General features: G+C 48.8%; 1 protein-coding gene across 2 annotated transcripts in view; it reads left to right on the top strand.

The window, feature by feature from the left end:
- The first annotated feature begins 19,374 nt into the window (after positions 1–19,374).
- QPRT (quinolinate phosphoribosyltransferase) overlaps positions 19,375–27,856 on the top strand; it is a 34,247-nt gene continuing 25,765 nt past the window's right edge. The window contains exon 1 of one of the 2 annotated variants that reach the window (XM_044304237.1): positions 19,375–19,412. The gene's annotated coding sequence lies outside the window, so the exon portion shown is untranslated. The remainder of the gene's footprint in view (positions 19,413–27,856) is intronic. The other variant, XM_044304236.1, reaches the window with a different exon arrangement.

Genomic DNA, 27,856 nt, shown 5'->3' with positions numbered 1-27,856 from the left:
AACGTACAGGTCATGTGATCCGTGACTGAGAGACTCAGAACATACAGGTCATGTGATCTGTGACTGAGACTCAGAAGGTACAGGTCATGTGATCTGTGACTGAGACTCAGAACATACAGGTCATGTGATCCGTGACTGAGACTCAGAACGTACAGGTCATGTGATCCGTGACTGAGACTCAGAACGTACAGGTCATGTGATCCGTGACTGAGACTCAGAACGTACAGGTCATGTGATCCGTGACTGAGACTCAGAACGTACAGGTCATGTGATCCGTGACTGAGACTCAGAACGTACAGGTCATGTGATCTGTGACTGAGAGACTCAGAAGGTACAGGTCATGTGATCTGTGACTGAGACTCAGAACGTACAGGTCATGTGATCCTTGACTGAGACTCAGAACGTACAGGTCATGTGATCCGTGACTGAGACTCAGAACGTACAGGTCATGTGATCTGTGACTGAGACTCAGAACATACAGGTCATGTGATCCGTGACTGAGACTCAGAACGTACAGGTCATGTGATCTGTGACTGAGACTCAGAACGTACAGGTCATGTGATCTGTGACTGAGACTCAGAACGTACAGGTCATGTGATCTGTGACTGAGACTCAGAACGTACAGGTCATGTGATCCGTGACTGAGACTCAGAACATACAGGTCATGTGATCCGTGACTGAGACTCAGAACGTACAGGTCATGTGATCCGTGACTGAGACTCAGAACGTACAGGTCATGTGATCTGTGACTGAGACTCAGAACGTACAGGTCATGTGATCTGTGACTGAGACTCAGAACGTACAGGTCATGTGATCCGTGACTGAGAGACTCAGAACATACAGGTCATGTGATCCGTGACTGAGACTCAGAACATACAGGTCATGTGATCTGTGACTGAGACTCAGAACGTACAGGTCATGTGATCCGTGACTGAGAGACTCAGAACATACAGGTCATGTGATCCGTGACTGAGACTCAGAACATACAGGTCATGTGATCCGTGACTGAGACTCAGAACATACAGGTCATGTGATCCGTGACTGAGACTCAGAACGTACAGGTCATGTGATCCGTGACTGAGACTCAGAACGTACAGGTCATGTGATCCGTGACTGAGAGACTCAGAACATACAGGTCATGTGATCCGTGACTGAGACTCAGAACATACAGGTCATGTGATCTGTGACTGAGACTCAGAACGTACAGGTCATGTGATCCGTGACTGAGAGACTCAGAACATACAGGTCATGTGATCCGTGACTGAGACTCAGAACATACAGGTCATGTGATCCGTGACTGAGACTCAGAACATACAGGTCATGTGATCCGTGACTGAGACTCAGAACGTACAGGTCATGTGATCTGTGACTGAGACTCAGAACGTACAGGTCATGTGATCCGTGACTGAGAGACTTAGAACATACAGGTCATGTGATCCGTGACTGAGACTCAGAACATACAGGTCATGTGATCCGTGACTGAGACTCAGAACATACAGGTCATGTGATCTGTGACTGAGACTCAGAACGTACAGGTCATGTGATCCGTGACTGAGACTCAGAACGTACAGGTCATGTGATCCGTGACTGAGAGACTCAGAACATACAGGTCATGTGATCCGTGACTGAGACTCAGAAAGTACAGGTCATGTGATCCGTGACTGAGACTCAGAAGGTACAGGTCATGTGATCCGTGACTGAGACTCAGAACGTACAGGTCATGTGATCCGTGACTGAGACTCAGAACGTACAGGTCATGTGATCCGTGACTGAGACTCAGAACGTACAGGTCATGTGATCCGTGACTGAGACTCAGAACGTACAGGTCATGTGATCCGTGACTGAGACTCAGAACGTACCGGTCATGTGATCTGTGACTGAGAGACTCAGAACGTACCGGTCATGTGATCTGTGACTGAGAGACTCAGAACGTACAGGTCATGTGATCCGTGACTGAGACTCAGAACGTACAGGTCATGTGATCCGTGACTGAGACTCAGAACGTACAGGTCATGTGATCCGTGACTGAGACTCAGAACGTACAGGTCATGTGATCCGTGACTGAGACTCAGAACGTACAGGTCATGTGATCCGTGACTGAGAGACTCAGAACATACAGGTCATGTGATCCGTGACTGAGACTCAGAACGTACAGGTCATGTGATCTGTGACTGAGACTCAGAACGTACAGGTCATGTGATCCGTGACTGAGACTCAGAACGTACAGGTCATGTGATCTGTGACTGAGACTCAGAACATACAGGTCATGTGATCCGTGACTGAGACTCAGAACGTACAGGTCATGTGATCTGTGACTGAGACTCAGAACGTACAGGTCATGTGATCCGTGACTGAGACTCAGAACGTACAGGTCATGTGATCCGTGACTGAGACTCAGAATGTACAGGTCATGTGATCCGTGACTGAGACTCAGAACATACAGGTCATGTGATCCGTGACTGAGACTCAGAACATACAGGTCATGTGATCCGTGACTGAGAGACTCAGAACATACAGGTCATGTGATCCGTGACTGAGAGACTCAGAACGTACAGGTCATGTGATCCGTGACTGAGACTCAGAACGTACAGGTCATGTGATCCGTGACTGAGACTCAGAACGTACAGGTCATGTGATCTGTGACTGAGACTCAGAACGTACAGGTCATGTGATCCGTGACTGAGACTCAGAATGTACAGGTCATGTGATCCGTGACTGAGACTCAGAACATACAGGTCATGTGATCCGTGACTGAGACTCAGAACGTACAGGTCATGTGATCCGTGACTGAGACTCAGAACGTACAGGTCATGTGATCCGTGACTGAGAGACTCAGAACGTACAGGTCATGTGATCCGTGACTGAGACTCAGAACGTACAGGTCATGTGATCCGTGACTGAGACTCAGAACGTACAGGTCATGTGATCCGTGACTGAGACTCAGAAAGTACAGGTCATGTGATCCGTGACTGAGACTCAGAAGGTACAGGTCATGTGATCCGTGACTGAGACTCAGAACGTACAGGTCATGTGATCCGTGACTGAGACTCAGAACGTACAGGTCATGTGATCCGTGACTGAGACTCAGAACGTACAGGTCATGTGATCCGTGACTGAGACTCAGAACGTACAGGTCATGTGATCCGTGATTGAGACTCAGAATGTACAGGTCATGTGATCCGTGACTGAGACTCAGAACGTACAGGTCATGTGATCCGTGACTGAGACTCAGAACGTACAGGTCATGTGATCCGTGACTGAGACTCAGAACGTACAGGTCATGTGATCTGTCACTGAGACTCAGAACGTACAGGTCATGTGATCTGTCACTGAGAGACTCAGAACATACAGGTCATGTGATCCGTGACTGAGACTCAAAACATACAGGTCATGTGATCTGTGACTGAGACTCAGAACGTACAGGTCATGTGATCTGTGACTGAGACTCAGAACGTACAGGTCATGTGATTTGTGACTGAGAGATTCAGAACGTACAGGTCATGTGATCTGTGACTGAGAGACTCAGAACATACATGTAACGGCACCGTTTCAGCAGACAAGGGGTTAAAATCCGTTTAGGCGATATGCCCCTTTCCGAGAGACAGGCACAGCTACTGCAGAACACCAACCTCCCGAACTGGATACAAAATAGCACTCCAAACTGGAACCTCGCAAATAGCTGTCAGCAGATGAACAGGAAAAGCATACAGTCAGCTTACACTCCTGGCAATCAGTCTCCAACAGCATACAGGGAATCCCCCCAATAACGAGACAAGGCTCCGTGTTGAGGGTCAAGCAGTGGTCTGACTGTACTTCAAGTACAGCCTCTTTTATTGATAAAAACCAAACATAGTACTGCCCACAGGGTTTTGAAATCCAACCAATCAGTAATTCACAACACACAATGTAAATACAGCAACCAATCGTTCCCGCCCCCTAGAGGACCAGAAGGGAGACTGCGACACAGAACAGATACAACATATCCCCACAATGCATCATGGTTTCCTCCTCTCTACCTGGGAGACGACCGAAGACAATCCAATTATCTCTCAGGACAAAGGGAGATCGCCAATACACATGTGGAGACAACAGGACAGACATCACCACCCAAACACACAATGTCACACCCCCACAGCAAACACAGACATGTAACATATCCCCAGATAGCTCAAGTCTGAGTGCATATCATTAGGTGACTGGCACTCAGAATACACGAATACAATAATATTAGCTATCTGGGTGCCCTCACATAACATACAATTTAACCGAACGCATAATAACATAAAATACAATTCTACAGACAGATTTAAGCTGTGCGGCCGGTCTGTCTTCTCCTTTACAGTTACTATGGGCCATAATTGGAGATTTTCCTAGCTATTGTAACGGAAAATATGGATTTTATTGAAGACAGGAGGCTCACATTGTGCATTAACTTTCTTTACTACTCCCATTAGCAGCAAGAATAACTATTACAACTAGTGAAAAGAATTTTTTCAAGACAGGTATCGGATATGTAAATTAGGTAGTCCAGGTAGCCAATCAGAGATCTCCCTAGTGTATATAAGGTGCTGTTGCTGTAGATTCTGCCTCTTTCTTGATGATGACTCACGATGAAGTAACTTGAAATTAAACAGATCTTGACCATAAAGGAATAAAGAGTAGATTCACACGAAGGAAATTCGAAGTAACAGGAACAGTGTAGGATGAATGGAGGATTAGAGATATCCTAGTATGCTATAGAGACAGAAAAACATATTTGAAAGATGATTAGGTTTGGGTTAAACAAGGGTGGGACAATGTTCGCCTCCTGTCTTCAATAAAATCCATATTTTCCGTTACAATAGCTAGGAAAATCTCCAATTTTATTGCAACAGGAGGCTCACATTGTGCAAGTTTAAAGCTAACTTTATGCTAGACGATATAACTATCCTTCAATGATAGACATGGAAACATGAGTGTCAGGTTTGAAGTAAAATGTTTTAAAAGTGGATTCCGAAGACCAGTCCGCGGCCTTCAAAATCTCGGATAGAGAAGCTCCTTTTTGGAATGCTTTAGTAGAAACCGCCCCTCGGATAGAGTGTGGGCCAAATATTGTAGTATTAATCCCTGCCATTTGCATGGTAAGTTTAATCCATCTTGCTAGTGTAGGGGAAGATACTGGAAGGTGTGGTTTACGAAAAGAAATAAGAAGTTGTGAAGATTGAGGAGAGCGTAAAGATTGGGTCATGGATTCGTATGTTTTTAAACAGCGGACAATGCATAGTTTGTCGTTAGAAGTGAAGGCCGGGTAGAACACTGTGTGTAGGTTGGTTTTGGTTCTTCTCGTTATTTGGAAAGTTACTCCGTTAGGGGTGAAGGATCTATGAGATATATCTAAGGCTCTAACATCAGATACTCTTTTTATGGATATGAGGCATAAGAGGGTCGTGATTTTAAAGGAGAGTAATTTTAGTGAAAGGTGTTCATTGTCTTCCCAGTTAGAAAAAAGGTTTAGAAGGGAAGTAACATCCCAAGTGGAATGGTACCTAGGTTTTGGGGGATTTCTAAAACGAATGCCTTTCATGAGCCTACAAATCATCGGGTGTTTTCCGATTGGAATGGAGTTAATAGGGGTATGTTCTGATGATATAGCGGAACGGTAAAGGTTTATGGTCCTATAGGCTTTCCCCATATTGAAAGCTTCCGAAAGGAAATTTAATATGTGGGTAATAGGTGCTCGAATGGGATCCAAGTCTCATTGAGTGCACCAATGAAGCCAAATTTTCCAGGCTGATCTATAAGCCTTTTTGGTTCCCGGGGCCCATGCATCAGAGAGGATGTCGATAGTAGATTGTGAAAATCCGAGATCGATTGTTGGTTGCCTGAAATCAGCCAAGCTATTAGTGTTAGATGTTCCGAAAGTATTAGGGGGTGTAGGTGTCCCGAAGGGTCTCGGAGAAGATCTTGTGGAGAAGGAAGAATCCTCGGGATGTCTATCGTCAGACTGAGTAGTGTGGGGAACCATGTCTGAGACGGCCACCATGGGGTGATGATCACTAATGTGGAATTCTGTGCCATCGTCTGCAGTAGGACTCTGGGGATTAGTGCAAATGGGGGAAAGGCGTAGAGACGTTCCTGTGGCCAAATTTGGCAGAGAGCGTCTATGGCTAAGGCCTCTGGATCCGGACGCCAGCTGAAGAATTTGGGGAGTTGGGTGTTCAGTCGTGATGCAAAAAGATCTATGAGAAAGGGACCCCATAATTTGTTGATCTGTTGAAAGATGAGCGGGTGTAATTGCCAGTCGCTGGAATCCGAAAGGTATCGGGAATTCCAATCGGCCACTGAGTTCATCAAACCTGGGAGGTACTCTGCTTTTAAGGTGATATCCCTGTCTAGACAGAAGTGCCAGAATTCTTTGGCAATGTCTGTTAGAATCTTGGAGGTGGTGCCTCCGAAACGGTTGATGTATTGAACTGCTGCAATATTGTCCATACGTAGGAGGATGCAGCAGTGTGATTTGTCTTTTGCGAAACTTTTCATGGCGAAAAAGGCCGCCAGTAGTTCCAGACAATTGATGTGTAGTTGAGATTCCGAGTCTGACCATTTTCCTCCTGTGGAGTAAGGGCCACAGCGAGCGCCCCATCCCGAAAGGCTGGCGTCTGATTCCAATATCAGATCTGGTAGGGAGTTGAATATCATTTTCCCATTCCAGATCTGAATATGTTGAAGCCACCAGAGAAGTTCTTCTTTGGCTTCCAGGGATAGTGGGACTTTGCTTGAATATTGTAATCCCTCTCGTAAATGTTGCGTTTTTAAACGTTGAAGGGCTCTGTAGTGTAATGGGGCGGGGAATATTGCTTGTATGGAGGCCGACAAGAGGCCTACAATCCGTGCAATGGTCCTTAGTGATACTATTTGTTTGTTTAGTACAGAACGGATTTCTCTTCGAATCAATGTCAGCTTCTTTGTAGGAAGACTCAACAGAGCCGAATGTGTATTGATGTTGAAGCCCAAAAACTCTATTTCTTTGGAAGGGGATAGGATAGATTTTTTGTGGTTGATTAGAAAACCAAGATTGGTTAGAAGAGAAATGGTCCATTGAGTATGTGTGAGTATTAATGAGAGTGTTTGTGCCATAATTAGGATGTCGTCTAGGTATATGATTAGACGTACACCCCGGGATCTTAGTGAAGATATCACTGGTTTCATTAATTTGGTGAAGCACCAGGGGGCTGATGAAAGGCCAAACGGGAGACAAGTGAATTGCCATTTCTGATTGTTCCAATAGAATTGTAGGAAAGGTTGATGTGAATGGTGAATGGGTACAGTGAGATAAGCGTCTTTTAGGTCTATTTTTATTAGCCAATCTTGGGGAAGTAGGAGATCCCTGAGAAGGTGAATTCCCTCCATTTTGAAATGATGGTAAGTCACGAAATTGTTTAGAGTTTTCAAGTTTATGACTGGTCTGTGACTGCCGTCTTTCTTTTTTATTAGAAAGATGTTGCTGATGAAACCTGGGGATAAGTGTGGTACTTGAATGATAGCTTCCTTGTGGAGCAAATCTCGTATCTCTGACTCTATGAGGTCTTGGTCTAAATTCGAGAAATGTATTGGTTGAGGGATGTGGTTCTGTGAGGGGAGAGATTGGAAATCTATCAGGTATCCTGAGATAGTGTTCAGGATCCATAAGTCTGAGGTCAGAGAAGACCATATTTGGAAAAAATGTTTCAGTCTTCCCCCTAGAGGGAAGTGGGGATAGTTTGGGATAGAAAAGCTTACCTGATGAGGGTCTGGATCTAGGGAAACCTCGTTGGCCTCGGGTTCTCCATGGGCGTCCTCTGGTAGGGAAAAAAGGTGTGGTGTGCGGTGTGAAGGTGGTAGTTCTGTCTGATTGGAAGGGAGCCTGCTGGGTCTGTCTGAACTGTGAAGTTCGGCTGGGAAAGCGGCCCCTGCCTTTCCCAGCCCTGCCAAAATTTTTGGGTTGACCTACTTTTTTCAAGGAGGTTTTGGCTTTATCTAGGGAGGAGAATACTCCCACGAATTTTCCTATTTCTTTAATGAGGGAATCTCCAAAAAGAAGACCGTCGGCAGACTCATCGGGGTCAGAATTGGCCAAATGGGTGAGCTGAGGGTCTAATTTCATCAGAATATTTCTTTTTCTTTCCGCACTCAAGGCGGAGTTGATGTTTCCGAAAAAACAGATGGCCCTTTGGGCCCAACCACGTAGAACTGATGTGTCTACTGGCTCGACTGTAATAACGGCCTGTTCTGATAGGTCTAAAATTTTTGTGAGGGGTCCTAATAAATCTAAAAGTTTATCCTGGCATAGTTTAAAAGATCTGTCCAGACCTCTTTTGGGATTTTTTCCCGTTTTGTTTAAATATTTAAAAATTATGGGGTCTAACTCTGGAGTTAAGGATTTTTTCTTTGGTAAAGTAGGCCTGGGACATTCGGCTTTTAGTTTGTTCCTGGAGGATCTATCTAGGGATTTATTGACCCATTGTGCCAAAAATTTGGAAATTTGAGGTTGGGGAACCCATTCGCCCGACCTGGGGTGTTTTATTTGATCGGGGTTGAAAAAGGGGATACCCTGACTATCTAGGATCAAGGATTCTGAGATTTGATTATTTGAAGAGGATTCCTCAGGATCCTCGGTATAATCATCGTCATAGAAAAAAGGTAATTCATCTCTTAACACTGAATCAGAATCATCTGAATGTGATGAGGAAGATATTTCTTTGTAAGAGATAAACTTAGCCCTCTTACTGGCTGTCATAACCCGGCTATTGGTAATCTCCTCCCGGGTGGAGGGTCCTTTGTGGGGATTTTCGCCACTGTTATCGTTACCGCAAGGTTTATGCGGACATTCTTGGAGATTGTGACCCTTTCCCATGGTATGGGGTTTAGGGTCATCTGTAAATCTCCTCTTTTTGGTTGCTTTGCCTGATTTTTTAAAACCTTTGGCAAGTTCCGTAACTGAGTCTTCCGCTGAGAGGAAATTGTCAGTTGGAGTAGAGGGATAATTTTGCGGTCTTTGGTTTACTACCAAGGAGAGAGATTTGGAGATGGAATCCTGAATAGATACCATGGCTGATTGTATTGCCACTGATACCGATTTAGAAACGGATTGATCAACCATTTGTTGAATGGAATCCGAAATTAGTAGTTCATAATCAATGGGTATTGGTTGAGTGGGTTGGGGGTTAGGTTGTTCTTCACAGGGGTTCATATTGCTAAATAAGGGATAGAAAAGGGAAAAATGGGAAAAGATTTAAATGAGAGTTTTATTCATAAACATATATATATATATACAATCATATATACACTAATGCATGCATTCAGGAAACACTAAATCCGTATAATACATACAGACCAGTATAAATTACCTGAGTGTATGCAAGTGTAAACATTTTTGAAGTAAATGTGGTGTAATGTGTGGGTATACTCACAATTAGTTATGAAGTGTATTATCTGTTTTAATAATCTGGGAGAAAACTGTTGGCATAAACTGTGTACAGTGAGGTGACTGGCCGCTCTGAGGTAATTGGAAAAGCGCGCGCAATCACCTCACAGTCACAAGACCGGAGCGCTCGCAATCTCGCGATAAACGGGATTTCGGCGCTGAATGCAGGAGAAGGAGTTCAGAGACCGGGGACGAGACGGAGGCACGTTAAGAGGTATTGGGGGCTGGAAATAGTGTCATGGGCCGAAATAGAAGATGGGAGGGAGAAGAAACACCTCATTAATATTATAATGAATGGCGGCATACAATGCGCACCGCTGAACGGGGGACACGCGCCGTTGTTAATGGTGTCAATACCGGACCTCAGTCCTGGTAAAATAATGCAAAAGACTTATAATTTGCTCTAAATACAATAACTTATAATCGTAATAAGCTACTATTAAGAATACATATCTTTCTCTGAGGGAGCAGCAAGAAAGAGGCAGAATCTACAGCAACAGCACCTTATATACATTAGGGAGGTCTCTGATTGGCTACCTGGACTACCTAATTTACATATCCGATACCTGTCTTGAAAAAATTCTTTTCACTAGTTGTAATAGTTATTCTTGCTGCTAATGGGAGTAGTAAAGAAAGTGAATGCACAATGTGAGCCTCCTGTTGCAATAAAATCCTGGGGCAGGAGGCTTTTAAACAGCCCTCTCCAAAACCCAGTGGCGAGGTTGGTTTCGCCACAGGCCTCTTGCCTCAGGATTATGGCCCATACTAACTTTTAAACCCCTGAACCTATTCCAGTGAATTTTGGATAGGTTTGTCCCCCAAGTTATACTGTTTAAATTGATGTAAGTTATATGTATGGACAATGTAACCTCACAAAGTTATAACAACTTATAATAAGTGTAACTTGTCAGCTTGGGAGGAATATGCTGGGTGTGGTTCTATTGTCCCATTGTGTGTTTGGGTGGTGATTCCTGTCCTGTTGTCTCCACATGTGTATTGGTGATCTCCCCTTTGTCCTGAGAGATAATTGGATTGCCCTCGGTCGTCTCCCAGGCAGAGAGGAGGAAACCATGATGCATTGTGGGGATGTGTTGTATCTGTTCTGTGTCGCAGTCTCCCTTCTGGTCCTCTAGGGGGCGGGAACGATTGGTTGCTGTATTTACATTGTGTGTGTTGTGAATTACTGATTGGTTGGATTTCAAAACCCTGTGGGCAGTACTATGCTTTTATCAATAAAAGAGGCTGTATCTGAAGTACAGTCAGAGCACTGCTTGACCCTCAAGACGGAGCCTTGTCTCGTTATTGGGGGGATTCCCTGTATGCTGTTGGAGACTGATTGCCAGGAGTGTAAGCCGATTGTATGCTTTTCCTGTTCGTCTGCTGGCAGCTATTTGCGAGGTTCCAGTTTGGAGTGCTATTTTGTATCCAGTTCGGGAGGTTGGTGTTCTGCAGTAGCTGTGCCCGTCTCTCAGAAAGGGGCATATCGCCTAAACAGATTTTAACCCCTTGTCTGCTGAAACGGTCCGTTACAGTTGATCCCTCCAGTAACAGAAGCACTGAGCCCAGCCTGGTAGATCCCTCCAGTAACAGAAGCACTGAGCCCAGCCTGGTAGATCCCTCCAATAACAGAAGCACTGAGCCCAGCCTGGTAGATCCCTCCAGTAACAGAAGCACTGAGCCCAGCCTGGTAGATCCCTCCAGTAACAGTGTCGGGATTCGAACCCGTGACCAGCCACATCCCAGGCAGTAGCCCTGCTTACTAGGCTACCATCCGCTCTGGACATTCCTCCCTGAAACCTATTAGTTAACCTCAGTCTTGCCAAGCCTTGCTCATCACCGTTGATTCCCCACACCTGGTACTTCCCTATATAAGTCCAGCCCCTTGCACTCTAGCTTGCTGATTATTGAGCTCCTGAGCCTTGATCAAGCTTCTCCTCATCTGTTGCTCTTGCTACTGCTGGAAGTCCACTGCTGACCAGGAATTGCCTACCGACTACTCTTCTGCCTTATCCCTACCTACTGAACTGCTACCACCGTTGCCATCCGGATTGTCTGACCACGCTTACTGCCGCCAGTCCCTGACCCACCGCCTGCCTACCGACTACTCTTCTGCCTTATCCCTACCTACTGAACTGCTACCACCATTGCCATCCGGATTGTCTGACCACGCTTACTACCTGCCTGCGGTCCTTGCCACTGGGCTCCACTCCTACCTCCAGCCAGCGGTCCTCTGACACAGGTGAGCCTGTAGGACTGTTACAGAATAATCAGCCACACTATGGAGTCCGCAATGGCCACTCTGCGTAAGCAGGTCTCTGAACTTCAAGAATTTGGTACTACATATCAGGAGAAATTTGCCCAGCTCCAAGTCGTAGTCCAAAGCCAACAGAGCGAGATTATTGAACTACAGAGGCAACTCCTGGACGTCCGCGGCACGGCTGCAGACGCCCGCATGCCACTCCCACCAAGATTCGGCGGTGATAGACGTCAGTATCGGGGGTTTCTAAACCAATGCCGCATCTATTTTCAGATGTACCCGGCCCCCTTCACCACCGAGAAGAAGAAGGTGCTATTCATGGTCAATCTCCTGACGGATGAAGCATTAGCATGGGCATCACCATACGTGGAGACTAACAGTCAGCTCCTGAACAACCTAAACAACTTCATCACCGCAATGAGCCAAGTCTTCGACGACCCCAACCGCTGTGCGACAGCCGAGGCGCGACTACATAGTCTGCGGCAAGGGAGACGCTCCGTCGCCGAATACACCGCTGAGTTTCGCCGTTGGGTCACGGACACCACCTGGAACCCAGCGGCACAGAGGAGCCAATTGCGGCGAGGCCTATCCGAATTAATAAAGGACGAACTCGCCAGAGTTGAGGCCCCGGACAATCTGGATGACTTCATTCAGTTATGCATCCGGATAGATCAAAGACTCTCCGAGAGGAAGAAAGAAAGACTCTGGTCCTTGGACCACAGACCCACTTATTCCTTCTCTTCCACCGCCCAGCGCGACCCCCGGTCAGCAACTGAACCTATGCAGGTCGACGCTCTACGTAGGTCTCTATCCACAGCTGAGAAGGAGAGACGGCTGGCCGAAAACCTCTGCCTCTACTGTGGGGAGCCGGGTCATTTTGCCATCAAATGTCCTCATAAGATCCGAAAGACTATTGCCGTCACGGAACTAAAGGAGCAACCACAGACTCCAACCCCACCAGCAGCCCCTGAAAATAACAACACGGCGGCTCATGGATCCCACTTCATCGTCCCCATCCTCATCAAGATTGAGGGGCGACAACTCCCCTGTTCAGCGATGTTAGACTCCGGGGCGGGAGGCAACTTCATGGACCTAACCTTCGCCCGCGAAAAGAATATTTTTCACTGACAATCAAGGCAGCCCCCATTTACCTGGAAACCGTCGACGGATCCCCACTCTCCTCGGGGCCGGCCACTCACGAGACCACCGAACTACAACTCCTCATAGAACCAGATCACCGTGAAAAGATCCACTTCTCTCTGATCGCCTCCCCGAAGTTCCCAGTGATCTTGGGCATCCCATGGTTGGCCACCCACAACCCCTCGGTGGACTGGGAAACCCGCTGTATACGATTCCCGTCCGAGTTCTGCACGCTAAATTGCTCCCACTAACCCGTCCTTCCACCCGAAGACACCACCATCTCAAAACTATCTGTCAAGGATCTGCTACCCCCTCAATACAGCGAGTTCCAGGATGTCTGCGACAAGAAAAACGCAGACAAGCTGCCACCACACCGACCCTACGACTGCCCTATAGAGCTGTTGCCCGGGGCCGAAATACCCTTTGGCAGTATCTACTCCCTCTCAGAGCCTGAACTCAAGGCTCTGAAAGAGTACCTGGACGAGGACCTGAGGAAGGGGTTCATCCGGCCCTCCACCTCTCCCGCGGGAGCCCCCTTTTTCTTCGTAGAGAAAAAAGACTCCTCCCTGCGTCCCTGCATAGACTACAGAAAGCTTAATGACATAACCGTAAAAAAACGGTACCCGCTCCCACTGATTTCCGAACTCCTTGAGAGACTCCGGGAAGCGAAGATCTTCACCAAACTTGACCTTCGAGGGGCCTACAACCTCGTCCGAATCCGCCCTGGGGACGAATGGAAGACCGCCTTCCGGACACGTTATGGTCATTTCGAGTACCTGGTCATGCCTTTCGGACTCTGCAATGCTCCCGCCACCTTCCAGCACTTCATTAACGACGTCCTCAGGGACATGCTGGATCTGTTTGTAGTCGTTTACCTGGACGACATCTTGATCTTCTCTGAAGACCTCGAGCAGCACCGCGAACACGTCCGCAGGGTACTGCAGAGGCTCAGACAGAACTCTCTCTATATCAAGCTAGAGAAATGCGAGTTTGAGCGAACCACCACTCAGTTCCTCGGATACATCATCTCCCCAGAGGGCCTAAGTATGGACCCGGGGAAGGTCCAAGCTGTGATGAACTGGCCCGTTCCGAAAAACGAGAAGGAGATACAAAGATTCATTGGCTTCGCCAACTTCTATCGGAAGTTTATCCGGAACTTCTCCAAGGTCATAGCACCAATCACCCAACTCACCAAGAAGGCAGTCCCCTTCTCCTGGACACCCGAGGCCCAGGAGGCCTTCACCAAGTTGAAACTCCTCTTCACTTCTGCCCCAATCCTAATCCACCCGAACCCCGAGCTCCCATTTACAGTCGAAGTGGATGCATCAGACTCTGCGGTGGGGGCAGTTTTGTCACAACGGACAGGGGAGAGGATGCTATTACACCCGTGCGCATATTTCTCCCGCCAGATGTCCCCCTCTGAGAAGAACTATGACATCGGGAACAAAGAACTACTGGCGATCAAGGATGCCTTCTCCGAGTGGAGACACCTGCTGGAGGGAGCCACCAACCCCATAATCGTACTAACTGACCACAAGAACCTCGAGTTCATCCGCAGCGCTAAGAGACTCTCAGCCAGACAGGCCAGATGGAGCCTATTCTTTTCCCGCTTCAACTATCTCATCACCTATCGCCCTGGATCAAAAAACGGCAAGGCTGACGCCCTCTCCAGAATGTTTTCCGAGCCCTCACAGAGTAACAAGGGCCAAAATAACATCTTGCCCGAGAGAAGGGTCGTAGGGGCCACCTACTCTAAAGAACTCCTGGGCACAATCAAAGAAGGATATGAAAATGACCCCTTCCTCTCCCACCCCACAGGCAATGTCAGCCTTACGTTTAAGAACGGTTATTGGTTTCATCAGGACCTACAACTATATGTACCAGAAATCGCACGGCTCGAAGTGCTCAAACTCAACCATGACTCCAAGGTGGCCGGCCATTTTGGCACAAGAAAGACCCAGGAGCTTCTCTCCCGCTCCTTCTGGTGGCCAACATACAGGGAGGACATCAAGAGGTACATCTCCTCGTGCACGGTCTGTGCCCGCAATAAGACTCCTCGTTCCTCTCCCGTGGGTCTGTTACAACCTCTCCCGATTCCCTCCCGCCCCTGGGGCTCGATCTCCATGGACTTTGTGGTAGACCTTCCTCCTTCAAAAGGGATGAACACCATCCTGGTCGTGGTCGACCGTCTCACCAAGATGGCCCATTTCATCCCCTACAAAGGCCTACCCACAGCCAAACAGACGGCCGATCTTATTCTCAGAGAGGTCTTCAGGCTGCATGGGATCCCGGACGACGTGGTCTCCGACCGAGGTGTACAATTTGCCTCAAAGTTCTGGAAGAACTTCTGCCTGGCGCTCGGGGTTAAAGTGAACCTGTCCTCTGCTTTCCACCCTCAGTCAAACGGGCAGACGGAGAGAACTAATCAGACCCTAGAGCAATACCTACGCTGTTTCAGCTCCCACCTGCAGGGTGACTGGCTTGATCATCTCCCCACGGCCGAGTTCGCCTACAACAATGCTGAGCACAGCTCAACCAAGCACAGCCCCTTCTTTGCTAACACAGGCTCACACCCGGTGTTCATTCCCCACCTACCCGTTGCCTCCACCCTCCCAGCAGTGGTAGAACGCCTAACAACCCTACAGGAGGCACAAGAGAACATTATAGACAACCTCCAGCTTGCCCAGAGGCGCTTTAAACAGGGAGCAGACAGACGTCGCAAACCCACCCCGGGCTTCCATGTGGGAGACAAGGTATGGCTGTCCACCAGGAACCTCAGATTGAAGGTCCCCTCCAAAAAATTTGCCCAAAGATACATGGGTCCGTTCCGGATCACCGCACAAATCAACGAGGTCACGTTCCGGCTCGACCTTCCGGACTCCATTAGGGTGCACCCTGTCTTCCATTGCTCTCTCCTCAAGCCATACGTGGAGAACACCTTCACAGGCCGCCACTCGCCCCCACCACCACCCGTGAGGGTACAGGGTGAAGAAGAATACGTTGTCGCAAAGATCCTCGACTCCAGGATCCACCGGGGAAGACTACAATACCTAATTGGGTGGGAGGGTTACCCTCCCGAGGATAACTCCTGGGAGCCAGAAGAGAATGTCCACGCCCCCAGACTGGTAAAAGAGTTCCACCAACGGCACCCCGGTAAGCCTGCCCCTGCGGTGCCCGGAGGTCACCTTGGAAGGGGGGGAGTACTGTCGGGATTCGAACCCGTGACCAGCCACATCCCAGGCAGTAGCCCTGCTTACTAGGCTACCATCCTCTCTGGACATTCCTCCCTGAAACCTATTAGTTAACCTCAGTCTTGCCAAGCCTTGCTCATCACCCTTGATTCCCCACACCTGGTACTTCCCTATATAAGTCCAGCCCCTTGCACTCTAGCTTGCTGATTATTGAGCTCCTGAGCCTTGATCAAGCTTCTCCTCATCTGTTGCGCTTGCTACTGCTGGAAGTCCACTGCTGACCAGGAATTGCCTACCGACTACTCTTCTGCCTTATCCCTACCTACTGAACTGCTACCACCGTTGCCATCCGGATTGTCTGACCACGCTTACTACCTGCCTGCGGTCCTTGCCACTGGGCTCCACTCCTACCTCCAGCCAGCGGTCCTCTGACACAGGTGAGCCTGTAGGACTGTTACAAACAGAAGCACTGAGCCCAGCCTGGTTTGGTTGATCCCTCCAGTAACAGAAGCACAGAGCCCAGCCTGGTAGATCCCTCCAGTAATAGAAGCACTGAGCCCAGCCTGGTTTGGTTGATCCCTCCAGTAATAGAAGCACTGAGCCCAGCCTGGTTGATCCCTCCAGTAACAGAACCACTGAGCCCAGCCTGGTAGATCCCTCCAGTAACAGAAGCACTGAGCCCAGCCTGGTTGATACCTGCAGTAACAGAAGCACTGAGTCCAGCCTGGTTTGGTTGATCCCTCTAGTAACAGAAGCACTGAGCTAAGCCTGGTAGATCCCTCTAGTAATAGAAGCACTGAGCCCAGCCTGGTTTGGTTGATCCCTCTAGTAACAGGAGCACTGAGCCCAACCTGGTAGATCCCTCTAGTAACAGAAGCACTGAGCCCAGCCTGGTTTGGTTGATCCCTCCAGTAATAGAAGCACTGAGCCCAGCCTGGTAGATTCCTCCAGTAACAGAAGCACTGAGCCCAGCCTGGTTGATCCCTCCAGTAACAGAAGCACTGAGCCCAGCCTGGTAGATCCCTCCAGTAACAGAAGCACTGAGCCCAGCCTGGTAGATCCCTTCAGTAACAGGAGCACTGAGCCCAGCCTGGTTTGGTTGATCCCTCTAGTAACAGAAGCACTGAGCCCAGCCTGGTAGATCCCTCTAGTAATAGAAGCACTGAGCCCAGCCTGGTTTGGTTGATCCCTCTAGTAACAGGAGCACTGAGCCCAACCTGGTAGATCCCTCTAGTAACAGAAGCACTGAGCCCAGCCTGGTAGGTCCCTCCCATAACAGAAGCACTGAGCCCAGCCTGGTTGATCCCTCCAGTAACAGAAGCACTGAGCCCAGCCTGGTAGATCCCTCCAGTAACAGAAGCACTGAGTCCAGCCTGGTTTGGTTGATCCCTCTAGTAACAGAAGCACTGAGCTAAGCCTGGTAGATCCCTCCAGTAACAGAAGCACTGAGCCCAACCTGGTAGATCCCTCCAGTAATAGAAGCACAGAGCTCAGCCTGGTAGATCCCTCTAGTAATAGAAGCACTGAGCCCAGCCTGGTTTGGTTGATCCCTCTAGTAACAGAAGCACTGAGCCCAGTCTGGTAGATCCCTCCAGTAACAGAAGCACTGAGCCCAACCTGGTAGATCCCTCCAGTAATAGAAGCACAGAGCTCAGCCTGGTAGATCCCTCTAGTAATAGAAGCACGGAGCCCAGCCTGGTTTGGTTGATCCCTCTAGTAACAGAAGCACTGAGCCCAGCCTGGTAGATCCCTCTAGTAATAGAAGCACTGAGCCCAGCCTGGTTTGGTTGATCCCTCTAGTAACAGGAGCACTGAGCCCAACCTGGTAGATCCCTCTAGTAACAGAAGCACTGAGCCCAGCCTGGTTGATCCCTCCAGTAACAGAAGCACTGAGCCCAGCCTGGTAGATCCCTCCAGTAACAGAAGCACTGAGCCCAGCCTGGTTTGGTTGATCCCTCTAGTAACAGGAGCACTGAGCCCAACCTGGTAGATCCCTCTAGTAACAGAAGCACTGAGCCCAGCCTGGTAGATCCCTCCAGTAACAGAAGCACTGAGCCCAACCTGGTAGATCCCTCCAGTAATAGAAGCACAGAGCTCAGCCTGGTAGATCCCTCCAGTAACAGGAGCACTGAGCCCAACCTGGTAGATCCCTCCAGTAACAGAAGCACTGAGCCCTGTCTGGTGGATCCCTCCAGTAACAGAAGCATTGAGCCCAGCCTGGTAGATCCCTCCAGTAACAGGAGCACTGAGCCCAGCCTGGTTTGGTTGATCCCTCTAGTAACAGAAGCACTGAGTCCAGCCTGGTAGATCCCTCCAGTAACAGGAGCACTGAGCCCAACCTGGTAGATCCCTCTAGTAACCGAAGCACTGAGCCCTGTCTGGTAGATCCCTCCAGTAATAGAAGCACGGAGCCCAGCCTGGTAGATCCCTCCAGTAATAGAAGCACTGAGCCCAGCCTGGTTGATCCCTCCAGTAACAGAAGGACAGTAATACCAGGGTGGTATAGTCATGGTCTGGTGAGAATGGTAGTGAGGACCTCCATCTAATGGTCCACGTGACCAGTATTCATCACCTCGTGGAGCTACCACAGATCAGGAGCCTCTGGTCGACACCCTGGTTTAGTTGGTGCTCAGTGGTAGGAGGCAATCTCCAAGAAGTACAATCAGTCAAACCATGGCAGTCCAGGATTCCGAGGCAAATGAACGCATCTTTCTTCCGAGAGCTCCAGAGATGACCATTAGACGGCCGACTCTGAAGTCTCCTCGTAGACGGCCTACAATATATACAGAAATACCTGCCCAGCATAGGAGCAATACATCACAGGCTGTGTACTCAGTTCTGAAAGTCCTGAGATCTGTACGATACAGGGGTAGGTACATGAATACAGGCACCTCTGCGGTGCGGAGTGCTGTACGTGAAGATATGGACCATGGTGTGGACCATGTGGAGAATCCACTACGTGGATAATTTAGGTAAGTGGGAGTGGAGCAAAAGGAGGTGGAAGAAGCCTTGTCAAGGATGAATGATGGTCCCGCCCAGGGACAGTGAGCACGTGTGATCTGTAGGGGTCACCTAGACCTTGGCGGGCAGGTCGAGCGTACATCCTTATAGCTCTCTGACGCTCCACATGGTCCACAGCTGCTCTCACCCATTCTAACGAGGGCCTAACTCCAGGAGACCTCTCGCTTTACCCCCTGGACTTGTAACCCCCCTAATAAAGTGGTCGTCCAGTCTGCAGCCAGCATTTTCTTATTTACCTTTATTCATCATTGACCTCTGAACTTTGACCCCTGAAAATTGTCAATGTGTAACCACTGTTTGCCTTTTCCTTCAAGAAGTTTCCTCACTTTTATAATCGACAGACGGAGGAAAACAACACGAGGTGAGGACGAGGGACGGGGAGGCCTGTAACGTGTGGGGTGCCGGACGTAATAAAGTCTGGGGTGCAGAGTGTTATAACGTGTGGGGTGCAGAGTGTTATAACGTGTGGGGTGCAGAGTGTTATAACGTGTGGGGTGCAGAGTGATATAACGTGTGGGGTGCAGAGTGTTATAACGTGTGGGGTGCAGAGTGATATAATGTGTGGGGTGCAGAGTGATATAACGTGTGGGGTGCAGAGTGATATAACGTGTGGGGTGCAGAGTGATATAATGTGTGGGGTGCAGAGTGATATAATGTGTGGGGTGCAGAGTGTAATAACGTGTGGGGCGCAGAGTGATATAATGTGTGGGGTGCAGAGTGATATAACGTGTGGGGTGCAGAGTGATATAACGTGTGGGGTGCAGAGTGATATAACGTGTGGGGTGCAGAGTGATATAATGTGTGGGGTGCAGAGTGATATAACGTGTGGGGTGCAGAGTGATATAACGTGTGGGGTGCAGAGTGTTATAACGTGTGGGGCGCAGAGTGTTATAACGTGTGGGGTGCAGAGTGATATAATGTGTGGGGTGCAGAGTGATATAACGTGTGGGGTGCAGAGTGATATAACGTGTGGGGTGCAGAGTGATATAATGTGTGGGGTGCAGAGTGATATAATGTGTGGGGTGCAGAGTGATATAACGTGTGGGGGTCGCAGAGTGTTATAACGTGTGGGGTGCAGAGTGATATAACGTGTGGGGTGCAGAGTGATTATAACGTGTGGGGTGCAGAGTGTTATAACGTGTGGGGCGCAGAGTGTTATAACGTGTGGGGGCGCAGAGTGTTATAACGTGTGGGGCGCAGAGTGTTATAACGTGTGGGGTGCAGAGTGTTATAACGTGTGGGGTGCAGAGTGTTATAACGTGTGGGGTGCAGAGTGTTATAACGTGTGGGGTGCAGAGTGTTATAACGTGTGGGGTGCAGAGTGATATAACGTGTGGGGTGCAGAGTGTAATAACGTGTGTGGTGCAGAGTGTAATAACGTGTGGGGTGCAGAGTGTTATAACGTGTGGGGTGCAGAGTGATATAACGTGTGGGGTGCAGAGTGATATAACGTGTGGGGTGCAGAGTGATATAACGTGTGGGGTGCAGAGTGTAATAACGTGTGGGGAGCAGAGTGTTATAACGTGTGGGGTGCAGAGTGATATAACGTGTGGGGTGCAGAGTGTTATAACGTGTGGGGCGCAGAGTGATATAATGTGTGGGGTGCAGAGTGATATAACGTGTGGGGTGCAGAGTGATATAACGTGTGGGGTGCAGAGTGTTATAACGTGTGGGGCGCAGAGTGTTATAACGTGTGGGGTGCAGAGTGATATAACGTGTGGGGCGCAGAGTGTTATAACGTGTGGGGTGCAGAGTGATATAACGTGTGGGTGCAGAGTGTTATAACGTGTGGGGTGCAGAGTGTTATAACGTGTGGGGAGCAGAGTGTTATAACGTGTGGGGCGCAGAGTGTTATAACGTGTGGGGCGCAGAGTGTTATAACGTGTGGGGCGCAGAGTGTTATAACGTGTGGGGTGCAGAGTGTTATAACGTGTGGGGTGCAGAGTGTTATAACGTGTGGGGTGCAGAGTGTTATAACGTGTGGGGTGCAGAGTGTTATAAGTGTGTTGGGGTGCAGAGTGATATAATGTGTGGGGTGCAGAGTGATATAACGTGTGGGGTGCAGAGTGTTATAACGTGTGGGGTGCAGAGTGTTATAACGTGTGGGGTGCAGAGTGTTATAACGTGTGGGGTGCAGAGTGTTATAACGTGTGGGGTGCAGAGTGTTATAACGTGTGGGGTGCAGAGTGATATAACGTGTGGGGTGCCGGACGTAATAAAGTCTGGGGTGCAGAGTGTTATAACGTGTGGGGTGCCGGACGTAATAAAGTCTGGGGTGCAGAGTGTTATAACGTGTGGGGTGCAGAGTGTTATAACGTGTGGGGTGCAGAGTGATATAACGTGTGGGGTGCAGAGTGTTATAACGTGTGGGGCGCAGAGTGTTATAACGTGTGGGGTGCAGAGTGTTATAACGTGTGGGGCGCAGAGTGTTTATACGTGTGGGGTGCAGGGGGTTATAACGTGTGGGGCGCAGAGTGTTATAACGTGTGGGGTGCAGAGTGTTATAACGTGTGGGGTGCAGAGTGTTATAAACGTGGTGGGGTGTGCAGAGTGTTATAAACGTGTGGGGTGCAGAAGGTGGTTATACGTGTGGGGTGCAGAGTGGTTATAAACGTGCTGTGGGTGCAGAGTGTTATAACGTGTGGGGTGCAGAGTGTTATACGTGGGGGTGCTGCAGAGTGATATAACGTGTGGGGTGCAGATGTGTTTATAGATGTGTGGGGTGCAGAGTGTAATAACGTGTGGGTGCGCAGAAGTGATATAATGTGGGGTTGCAGAGTTATTATAAACGTTGGGGTGCAGCAGTGATATAATGTGGTGGGGCGCAGAGTGTTATAACGTGGTGGGGTGGCAGAGTGATATAACGTGTGGGGCGCAGATTGTTATAACGTGTGGGGTGGCAGAGTGTTATCACTGTGGGGTTCAGAGTGGATATAACGTGTTGGGGGTGCAGAGTGTATATGTGTGGGGTGCAGATGATAATAATGTGTGGCTGAGAGTGATATAATGTGTGGGGTGCAGAGTGATATAATGTGGGGTGCAGAGTGATATATGTGTGGGGTGCAGAGTGATATAACGTGTGGGGTGCAGAGTGATATAATGTGTGGGGTGCAGAGTGATATAATGTGTGGGGTGCAGAGTGTAATAACGTGTGGGGCGCAGAGTGATATAATGTGTGGGGTGCAGAGTGATATAACGTGTGGGGTGCAGAGTGTAATAACGTGTGGGGTGCAGAGTGTAATAACGTGTGGGGTGCAGAGTGTTATAACGTGTGGGGCGCAGAGTGTTATAACGTGTGGGTGCAGAGTGTTATAACGTGTGGGGTGCAGAGTGTTATAACGTGTGGGGTGCAGAGTGTTATAACGTGTGGGGTGCAGAGTGTTATAACGTGTGGGGTGCAGAGTGTTATAACGTGTGGGGTGCAGAGTGTTATAATGTGTGGGGTGCAGAGTGATATAATGTGTGGGGTGCAGAGTGATATAATGTGTGGGGTGCAGAGTGTTATAACGTGTGGGGTGCAGAGTGATATAACGTGTGGGGTGCAGAGTGTTATAACGTGTGGGGTGCAGAGTGATATACGTGTGGGGTGCAGAGTGATATAACGTGTGGGGTGCAGAGTGATATAACGTGTGGGGTGCAGAGTGATATAATGTGTGGGGTGCAGAGTGATATAATGTGTGGGGTGCAGAGTGATATAATGTGTGGGGTGCAGAGTGATATAACGTGTGGGGTGCAGAGTGATATAATGTGTGGGGTGCAGAGTGATATAATGTGTGGGGTGCAGAGTGTAATAACGTGTGGGGCGCAGAGTGATATAATGTGTGGGGTGCAGAGTGATATAACGTGTGGGGTGCAGAGTGTAATAACGTGTGGGGTGCAGAGTGTAATAACGTGTGGGGTGCAGAGTGTTATAACGTGTGGGGCGCAGAGTGTTATAATGTGTGGGTGCAGAGTGTTATAACGTGTGGGGTGCAGAGTGTTATAACGTGTGGGGTGCAGAGTGTTATAACGTGTAGGGTGCAGAGTGTTATAACGTGTGGGGTGCAGAGTGTTATAACGTGTGGGGTGCAGAGTGTTATAATGTGTGGGGTGCAGAGTGATATAATGTGTGGGGTGCAGAGTGATATAATGTGTGGGGTGCAGAGTGTTATAACGTGTGGGGTGCAGAGTGATATAACGTGTGGGGTGCAGAGTGTTATAACGTGTGGGGTGCAGAGTGATATAACGTGTGGGGTGCAGAGTGATATAACGTGTGGGGTGCAGAGTGATATAACGTGTGGGGTGCAGAGTGATATAATGTGTGGGGTGCAGAGTGATATAATGTGTGGGGTGCAGAGTGATATAATGTGTGGGGTGCAGAGTGATATAACGTGTGGGGTGCAGAGTGATATAATGTGTGGGGTGCAGAGTGATATAATGTGTGGGGTGCAGAGTGTAATAACGTGTGGGGCGCAGAGTGATATAATGTGTGGGGTGCAGAGTGATATAACGTGTGGGGTGAAGAGTGTAATAACGTGTGGGGTGCAGAGTGTAATAACGTGTGGGGTGCAGAGTGTTATAACGTGTGGGGCGCAGAGTGTTATAATGTGTGGGTGCAGAGTGTTATAACGTGTGGGGTGCAGAGTGTTATAACGTGTGGGGTGCAGAGTGTTATAACGTGTGGGGTGCAGAGTGTTATAACGTGTGGGGTGCAGAGTGTTATAACGTGTGGGGTGCAGAGTGTTATAATGTGTGGGGTGCAGAGTGATATAATGTGTGGGGTGCAGAGTGATATAAGGTGTGGGGTGCAGAGTGTTATAACGTGTGGGGTGCAGAGTGATATAACGTGTGGGGTGCAGAGTGTTATAACGTGTGGGGTGCAGAGTGATATAACGTGTGGGGTGCAGAGTGATATAACGTGTGGGGTGCAGAGTGATATAATGTGTGGGGCGCAGAGTGTTATAACGTGTGGGGTGCAGAGTGATATAACGTGTGGGGTGCAGAGTGATATAATGTGTGGGGCGCAGAGTGTTATAATGTGTGGGGTGCAGAGTGTTATAACGTGTGGGGTGCAGAGTGATATAATGTGTGGGGTGCAGAGTGATATAATGTGTGGGGTGCAGAGTGTTATAACGTGTGGGGTGCAGAGTGATATAACGTGTGGGGTGCAGAGTGATATAACGTGTGGGGTGCAGAGTGATATAACGTGTGGGTGCAGAGTGTTATAATGTGTGGGGTGCAGAGTGATATAATGTGTGGGGTGCAGAGTGATATAACGTGTGGGGTGCAGAGTGATATAACGTGTGGGGTGCAGAGTGATATAATGTGTGGGGTGCAGAGTGATATAATGTGTGGGGTGCAGAGTGTTATAACGTGTGGGGTGCAGAGTGATATAACGTGTGGGGTGCAGAGTGTTATAACGTGTGGGGTGCAGAGTGTTATAACGTGTGGGGTGCAGAGTGTTATAACGTGTGGGGTGCAGAGTGTTATAACGTGTGGGGTGCAGAGTGATATAACGTGTGGGGTGCAGAGTGTTATAACGTGTGGGGTGCAGAGTGTTATAACGTGTGGGGTGCAGAGTGATATAACGTGTGGGGGTGCAGAGTGTTATAACGTGTGGGGTGCAGAGTGTTATAACGTGTGGGGTGCAGAGTGTTATAACGTGTGGGGTGCAGAGTGTTATAACGTGTGGGGTGCAGAGTGATATAACGTGTGGGGTGCAGAGTGTTATAACGTGTGGGGTGCAGAGTGTTATAACGTGTGGGGTGCAGAGTGTTATAACGTGTGGGGTGCAGAGTGATATAATGTGTGGGGTGCAGAGTGTAATAACGTGTGGAGTGCAGAGTGTTATAACGTGTGGGGTGCAGAGTGTTATAACGTGTGGGGTGCAGAGTGTTATAACGTGTGGGGTGCAGAGTGTTATAACGTGTGGGGTGCAGAGTGATATAACGTGTGGGGGCGCAGAGTGTTATAACGTGTGGGGTGCAGAGTGTTATAATGTGTGGGGTGCCGGACGTAATAACGTCTGGGGTGCAGAGTGTTATAACGTGTGGGGTGCAGAGTGTAATAACGTGTGGGGTGCAGAGTGTTATAACGTGTGGGGCGCAGAGTGTTATAATGTGTGGGTGCAGAGTGTTATAACGTGTGGGGTGCAGAGTGTAATAACGTGTGGGGTGCAGAGTGTTATAACGTGTGGGGTGCAGAGTGTTATAACGTGTGGGGTGCAGAGTGTTATAACGTGTGGGGTGCAGAGTGTTATAATGTGTGGGGTGCAGAGTGATATAACGTGTGGGGTGCAGAGTGTTATAATGTGTGGGGTGCAGAGTGTTATAATGTGTGGGGTGCAGAGTGATATAACGTGTGGGGTGCAGAGTGTTATAACGTGTGGGGTGCAGAGTGTTATAACGTGTGGGGTGCAGAGTGTAATAACGTGTGGAGTGCAGAGTGTTATAACGTGTGGGGTGCAGAGTGATATAACGTGTTGGGGTGCAGAGTGTTATAACGTGTGGGGTGCAGAGTGTTATAACGTGTGGGGGTGCAGAGTGATATAACGTGTGGGGTGCAGAGTGTTATAACGTGTGGGGTGCAGAGGTTTATAATGTGTGGGGTGCAGAGTGATATAATGTGTGGGGTGCAGAGTGATATAATGTGTGGGGTGCAGAGTGTTATAATGTGTGGGGTGCAGAGTGATAGAACGTGTGGGGTGCAGAGTGATATAATGTGTGGGGTGCAGAGTGATATAACGTGTGGGGTGCAGAGTGATATAACGTGTGGGGTGCAGAGTGATATAACGTGTGGGGCGCAGAGTGTTATAACGTGTGGGGTGGCAGAGTGATATAACGTGTGGGGTGCAGAGTGTTATACGTGTGGGGTGCAGAGTGTTATAATGTGTGGGGTGCAGAGTGATATAACGTGTGGGGTGCAGAGTGATATAATGTGTGGGGTGCAGAGTGATATAACGTGTGGGGTGCAGAGTGATATAACGTGTGGGGTGCAGAGTGATATAATGTGTGGGGTGCAGAGTGATATAATGTGTGGGTGCAGAGTGTTATAATGTGTGGGGTGCAGAGTGATATAATGTGTGGGGTGCAGAGTGATATAACGTGTGGGGTGCAGAGTGATATAACGTGTGGGGTGCAGAGTGATATAATGTGTGGGGTGCAGAGTGATATAATGTGTGGGGTGCAGAGTGATATAATGTGTGGGGTGCAGAGTGATATAATGTGTGGGGTGCAGAGTGATATAATGTGTGGGGTGCAGAGTGATATAACGTGTGGGGTGCAGAGTGATATAATGTGTGGGGTGCAGAGTGATATAACGTGTGGGGTGCAGAGTGTTATAACGTGTGGGGTGCAGAGTGATATAACGTGTGGGGCGCAGAGTGTTATAACGTGTGGGGCGCAGAGTGTTATAACGTGTGGGGTGCAGAGTGTTATAACGTGTGGGGTGCAGAGTGTTATAATGTGTGGGGTGCAGAGTGATATAACGTGTGGGGTTGCAGAGTGTTATAACGTGTGGGGTGCAGAGTGATATAACGTGTGGGGCGCAGAGTGATATAATGTGTGGGGCGCAGAGTGTTATAATTGTGGGTGCAGGGTGATATAATGTGTGGGGTGCAGAGTGATATAATGTGTGGGGTGCAGAGTGTTTATAATGTGTGGGGGTGCAGAGTGTTATAACGTGTGGGGTGCAGAGTGTTATAACGTGTGGGGTGCAGAGTGTTATAACGTGTGGGGTGCAGAGTGATATAATGTGTGGGGTGCAGAGTGATATAATGTGTGGGGTGCAGAGTGTTATAACGTGTGGGGTGCAGAGTGTTATAACGTGTGGGGTGCAGAGTGTTATAATGTGTGGGGTGCAGAGTGATATAATGTGTGGGGTGCAGAGTGTTATAACGTGTGGGGTGCAGAGTGATATAATGTGTGGGGTGCAGAGTGTTATAACGTGTGGGGTGCAGAGTGATATAATGTGTGGGGTGCAGAGTGATATAACGTGTGGGGTGCAGAGTGATATAATGTGTGGGGTGCAGAGTGTTATAACGTGTGGGGTGCAGAGTGTTATAACGTGTGGGGTGCAGAGTGTTATAATGTGTGGGGTGCAGAGTGATATAACGTGTGGGGTGCAGAGTGTTATAACGTGTGGGGTGCAGAGTGATATAATGTGTGGGGCGCAGAGTGATATAATGTGTGGGGCGCAGAGTGATATAATGTGTGGGGTGCAGAGTGATATAACGTGTGGGGTGCAGAGTGTTATAACGTGTGGGGTGCAGAGTGATATAATGTGTGGGGTGCAGAGTGATATAATGTGTGGGGCGCAGAGTGTTATAATTGTGGGGTGCAGGGTGATATAATGTGTGGGGTGCAGAGTGTTATAATGTGTGGGGTGCAGAGTGTTATAATGTGTGGGGTGCAGAGTGTTATAATGTGTGGGGTGCAGAGTGATATAATGTGTGGGGTGCAGAGTGTTATAATGTGTGGGGTGCAGAGTGATATAACGTGTGGGGTGCAGAGTGATATAACGTGTGGGGCGCAGAGTGATATAATGTGTGGGGCGCAGAGTGTTATAATTGTGGGGTGCAGGGTGATATAATGTGTGGGGTGCAGAGTGTTATAACGTGTGGGGTGCAGAGTGATATAATGTGTGGGGTGCAGAGTGATATAACGTGTGGGGTGCAGAGTGATATAACGTGTGGGGCGCAGAGTGTTATAACGTGTGGGGCGCAGAGTGTTATAACGTGTGGGGTGCAGAGTGATATAACGTGTGGGGCGCAGAGTGTTATAACGTGTGGGGCGCAGAGTGTTATAACGTGTGGGGCGCAGAGTGTTA

The sequence above is a fragment of the Bufo gargarizans genome, chromosome 8, assembly GCF_014858855.1.
Source record: "Bufo gargarizans isolate SCDJY-AF-19 chromosome 8, ASM1485885v1, whole genome shotgun sequence".
NCBI classification, from domain to species: Eukaryota; Metazoa; Chordata; class Amphibia; order Anura; family Bufonidae; genus Bufo; species Bufo gargarizans.
The sequence above is the reverse complement of the archived record's forward strand: the minus strand, read 5'-3'. Positions and strand labels throughout refer to the sequence as shown.